Source organism: Limanda limanda, chromosome 9 (genome assembly GCF_963576545.1).
Source record: "Limanda limanda chromosome 9, fLimLim1.1, whole genome shotgun sequence".
NCBI lineage: Eukaryota > Metazoa > Chordata > Actinopteri > Pleuronectiformes > Pleuronectidae > Limanda > Limanda limanda.
This window is the reverse complement of record NC_083644.1, coordinates 28,495,531-28,501,192: the sequence shown is the minus strand read 5'-3', so window position 1 is coordinate 28,501,192 and position 5,662 is coordinate 28,495,531. Positions and strand designations below refer to the sequence as shown.

The following is a 5,662-nucleotide window of genomic DNA, read 5'->3' as shown; positions in this document are numbered from 1 at the left end:
GGTTTGGGGAACAAAGCAGATTGATGTTTTTTTGCAAATAATTCCCAGTACAATGCAGCTTTAGTGTAGCTCCTGATATATCATCAAACAGGATCAACACCGTGGTAATCCAGCACAGTGATGGGACATAATTATGCTGATGAAAAGCAAGTGTGAATGAATGATAGCTGTGTGTGTGTGTGTGTGTGTGTTTGCTTGGTGGCATAATTTACCCTCCTAAGCCTTATTTACAGAAACCTTAATGACAGGACCACAGGCATGATGATGTATCACTGCCAAGTCTGCCATACAGTACATAGTGGGCAAACACACACGCATGTATATATATAGAGAGAGAGAGAGAGAGAGAGAGAGAGAGAGAGAGAGAGAGAGAGAGAGAGAGAGAGAGAGAGAGAGAGAGAATCAATTTACATGTGCAGTGTGACTGTGGTGTATTTAAATATTTAAGCGTCATAAACAACAAAGCCCACAGCAGGTCCAATCACTCAGATGAGAGGTAAAATTGCCTTAATGGTGTGTGTGGAGTGTAAAAGACTGCAGATGCAAACAGCGAGTCTGCAGGCTAACGTCAGACACTGGCCTAAACACTGTTTTAGGGGCTAAAATTACAGTCTGGCTGCTGCTCTGTCTACCACCAACACACCAATTTCAGGAACCTGCAGTGCTGCGAGCTGACAAGAGTTTAGTCATTCATCTCTCGCTGTAGCAGAGGATGACATATTAAGAGACGGACCCTTCTTTTAAATGCAGTCACAGTATCTACTCATCATAAACGAAGGGCAAATGTCAGGTTAATGGAAAACCAAAACATTTGGGAAAGATGCATTTATTCTATAACAAATTTTTAATAAATTATCGTGAACGTTTCAAGTGAGTTTCTGATCATTCAAAAAAAATTCTTTATCTGTTAGTTCACATAATGAATTTCTTGAATCTTTCTTGCTATGGCTGAACATTTTGGGAAATAGAAAAATTGGCTTTCTTTCTGAGCATCAAATGGGAAGACGAGGACAATATCAATCTAATATTTCCACTCTTGCGGGCAAGTATAGAAAGTAGGCAAGCACTTAATGACATACAAGGTAAGAAAGTAATGCAAAGTCATTTTAGAATGTTTGCGAACCTTTTTTATTTTCTAAAGTGAAACACTATCAATAAAATGTTTATATTTATGTCTCTCTGTCTTGTAGGTTTTGTGTTGTGTGTGTGTCTGTCATAACCAGTGCACCTGGGCCTTTGTGTGCCTTGACAAAGACTTTTATCAGAAACTAAAGACAAAACCTTCCTACGGTTAATCTCTATAATGTCTACTCTCTTATCAACACCTCCTCAAAGCACAATCATAAGCTAATATCAGCACACTCCCTCCATTAGCTAACAGTAGATAACTCAGCTATCGTTAACACACATTAGATCATTATTATTGGTTTGCTCTTAGTTTAGTTTTTTACATATAAAGCTAACACAAAACCTCATGACTACTGATGGACAATAGGAAGGTGTAAAGATATAACTATATTCTAGTATGGACTTGCTTTTCCATTTCTTCATTCCCCAGTTTCACCATGTTGCTGTAGATGGTGTACGATAATCTCAATATGTAATATCTTATTAATGACCCCCCTGAGCCAATGAGACTGGTCTGTGGCTTCTATGATATCATAAACTTGGTTTTCAGTATCTTTTCTGTCAAAATAAGGAAGGAAAACAAAACATTGATAGAATAAAATGATATAATATAATATCAATCAATTATTGTCCACAGCAGTGGTTTTCCACAAGAGTTTGGTCTCTGACAACTGAATAGATGTAACAAGAAAGCAGTTGAGAGAGAAAATGAGACAGAGAGAGAGGGAGAGAGAGAGAGAGAGCGCACTAGAAAACTACTGTCTGTAAACTTACTGACTTAATTACAGCCTGTGTGGGGGTCTACTATGACTGTATAGCACACATGCAGCCTCCAATCTCTCCTCTAACAACATCCAATAAATACAATAGTTTAATTTACATGAATCATTTTAAATTGTTGATATCCATGTCTGTACATGTTCAGATCATTACCTACACTGTAAAAAGCCCAACTTCAAAATCATTGGTCTAATTTATTTTTAAAAGTTGAGTGAGCAAATTTTTTTTTTAAATGTTGAGCAAACCCAAAGTTTCAAGTTTACAAATAAGTAGTGCAGTCAACTGAACATTTTAAGTTGAGGAAACTTCAAATATTGCTTAGCCAGCTCCGGGATGCAACTATAAGTTCAGATTGAATGATATGAAAGCATTTATATATGGAATATATCTACTTAGATATGTATATATAAACACACACACACAAACAAACATATACATATATACATATATATTTATGTCTTGTATTATTATTATACACATTTACACACACATATAAAATATATAAATATATATATATAGCATGTTCAGATTTCTTTATTTAGATGTTCAGCCCCGTAACGCCAGGATCACACCGACGCAGAAGCCACATTATTAAATGTCCCCCTCTGCCCATCCACTGCAGCCACACAAGCAGTGATAAAGATAAAAAGAGAGAGTGGGGCTACGTATTCTCCACATAGGCTTGAGTGGAGAATACGTAATTTACCCTCGACAGCCGACATTTAACGGAGCAAACAGCGGAGAACTTCTTCAACATGGATGACATTAAATTAATAATTGAAGTGGAGAAGTGCAGTGAAAAAAAGACTAATGTTGGGACAATGTTGGTTAATGTTGGAGCAAGCGCTGCACTGCACTTCAGCGTGGCTTCCGCGTCCGGAAGGCAACGTCATGACGTAGTCAGTGTCACTGCGCACTCGTGTTTTGAGACGCCAGCGCTCTCAGGTAGAGTGGGCTTGTCCGGACAAGTTGGGGTGTAGTTGATCAGATGCACGTCCTTCTATTGCAAGTTTCGCCGCCTGATATCCTCCAACCGCAAGTTGTGTCGCCTGATGTCCTCCAACCGCATGTCCTACGGCTGCGTGTCCTCCTCAATTTCTTCCAGCACTAACTAGGTAACCAACGTGTTAAGTTGAGTTATCAATAAAATAATGGTAAATTTTGATGATCTTCTCCTTGTGTATACTGGGGTATGTGTCGTCCGTTGGTGTCTTTTCTGTTTGAATCTTAGCATAACGGTGAATTTAACAATTAAGCTTTCATACAGAGCTCGTTCACGTGTTATTTATTTCAAAATAACTACTTCTTATTTCATACATTTCCCACAAATATGGTGAAATGTAACTCAAATAGCCCTACATAGTTCTATGTTTAATTTATTTCAAAGTACACCTACACTTGCCTCTGTATTTTTCTTCTCTTCATAAGAGTTTGGTGTTTTCCTTTGTAACAGGTAAAAATAGCTATAAAAGTCAACAGTTCTTTATTGTTCTATAATTTCATAAATGCAACAAAACAGTTTAGTATAGTATAACTTTATTAGCTTTCTTATCAAATATGTTTCTCAGCTCCAGACAAATTTTATTTGGGCGAAGAGGGGGCAAAATGGTTCTTTTGATGTAAAGGTTGCCTACCTCTGCCTCAGCCAAATGGAGTTTGTTCATTTGGGTGGTGTTAAACTCATAAACTAAATGTGTTTTCTTTGTTTCACAGGATTTGGATGCAGTGTAAGGAGTGCAAGTTCTCGCACCCTAATCAGGATATTCTCCTCAAGCATTACCGACTTTGCCACTACCGAGGACGCTTCTGGCCACTGCCGTGCCTGTACACTGACTGCTGCTGCACTTTCAAAACAAGCGGTGGGTTAAAATGCCACCTTTCAAGAGTACACACAAAGTCCAGAAAAACTGAAGTAGAAGTCACCTTTTTTTGTCAATTGTGTGACTTTAAAGACATCTGTGCCCCAAAGAAATACATAGCCCATCTAAGGACTCATTTGAGGCAGCATGTGACTGTTTATTGTCCTTTCAAAGTCCTTGACAACCTTGATGAACAGGTAATGCAAGTAGGAGATAAATTAAGGTTTTCTGAGAGTGCATTTTCACATTGCAAACAGACATTAACATACATTTTTAATAGGTGTGGTGTGATTTTATTTTCAGGCCATGGTATATTTTTTTGTAACTTTATTTGTGTCTTTCAGACAACCAATGTGCTTGCACAAAGGAAGGCCACAGCTCTCCGAGGTCTACCTCTCTATTTGAGGGAGAATCCAGGCAACGTCCTGAAGACATGTCTGGTAAGAATACTTCGGTTTATACCATTGAAGTTTTTTTCTTCAATTTTTTTAATAACTGGGCCAATATAAATATACAAGGGGCCAGTACATCTCTGATTAGGGAGCAAACACATTCATTTGATAGGAATATGCAATAAAACAACTTATTTATATTCCCTTTAATGTAGTATAAGTAATTATCCCTAATTAAGGCTGAAATCTTTAACAATAAAAGTAAAAACACATTATCAAGAGGTAATCTATGAGGGTTAACCTAAAAAAAACCTTAAATCAGTAAATTTTGCTGCAAGTCTTCGTGTTTGGATTGTGGCTGGTTTTATATGCACTGTCAGGGTGAGATATTGTCCATCCTTTTTGGATTGTTAACACTTATGGAATCAAAGGATTATCCCACACCTTTTAAACTGCACACCAGCTGAATTTGAAGAGCACCTTTAGAAAAAAATGCCAGATTTCGCACAAATTATCCCTTCACATGGATTAACTGATGACATCTGGGTGGTCAAAATTAATCTGGTGGCCTTACAAAATGTATTTTTTAATGTATCTTAAATTTTTCGTTAGTTAAATTTCTTCATATTTTGAACAGTGGTCACTTGCACTCAAAGTTTAACTCATAAAGGTGCATGTTACTTTACTCATGGGCAGGGGCATATAATTTATTTATAAATGTGGTGATGAAAACATAAAAAATTTAAGTAATGTCTCTTTGTTCTCTCTAGGATACAGACTCGGAGGAAACGTCCGTTGCAGGTGTTCAACTTGGCATAGTCACCATTGTTGAAGATGATGTTGGGAGAGCTCACTCAATGCCCAGAACAATCAACATTTCCCTTGTCATCAAGGAAAAGGTCGTTGTGGATTACATCACTGACATCAGTACAGCCATTGTCCTTCTCTTTGGATGCATCTACAACCTCAACCTGTACTACCCCAAAGGGTTGAAGTACACTTTTGAGGCCCTTCAAAAGATTTTTATGAACCTTGGCACAGAGTGTTCTGCCCGTGTTCAGGCTCTGAAAAACAACTTGTTAAAGTAGCCCGATACCATGACACATAGACATGTGTTCAATGCACATATTTGCGCACATTGACATGTCACTTTCTTCATCAAAACATGTTTTTTAAGTTCAGTAATGACTACACAAGTTTGTGTAGTTTGTGTATTTTTTTATATTCGATTTTTTTGTAAACCTCTGCACAGAGTGCTCTGCCTGTGTTCAGGCGCTGAAAAAAAACTTGTTAAAGAAGCCTGCCACCATGAACACTTGCGCACATAGACATGTCACTTTATTCCTCAAAATATGTTTTTAAGTTCAGTAGTAGCTACACAAATCCCATGTTCCCATTTGAAGTTAGTGTTTACTAACTGCTGGATTTGTTTATCTCTGAAACTAAACACGTTTGTGTCTTGTTACACGTTTTTATGGATGCACTTTCTATAGACATGTCACT

General features: G+C 37.5%; 1 long non-coding RNA gene across 1 annotated transcript; it reads left to right on the top strand.

The window, feature by feature from the left end:
• Nucleotides 1–3,942: 3,942 nt before the first annotated feature.
• On the top strand, nt 3,943–5,031 carry LOC133011152 (uncharacterized). The gene is made up of 3 exons (XR_009680722.1): nt 3,943–3,964; nt 4,112–4,207; nt 4,937–5,031. It is a non-coding gene; the product is annotated as an uncharacterized LOC133011152 (long non-coding RNA).
• Nucleotides 5,032–5,662: the final 631 nt, after the last annotated feature.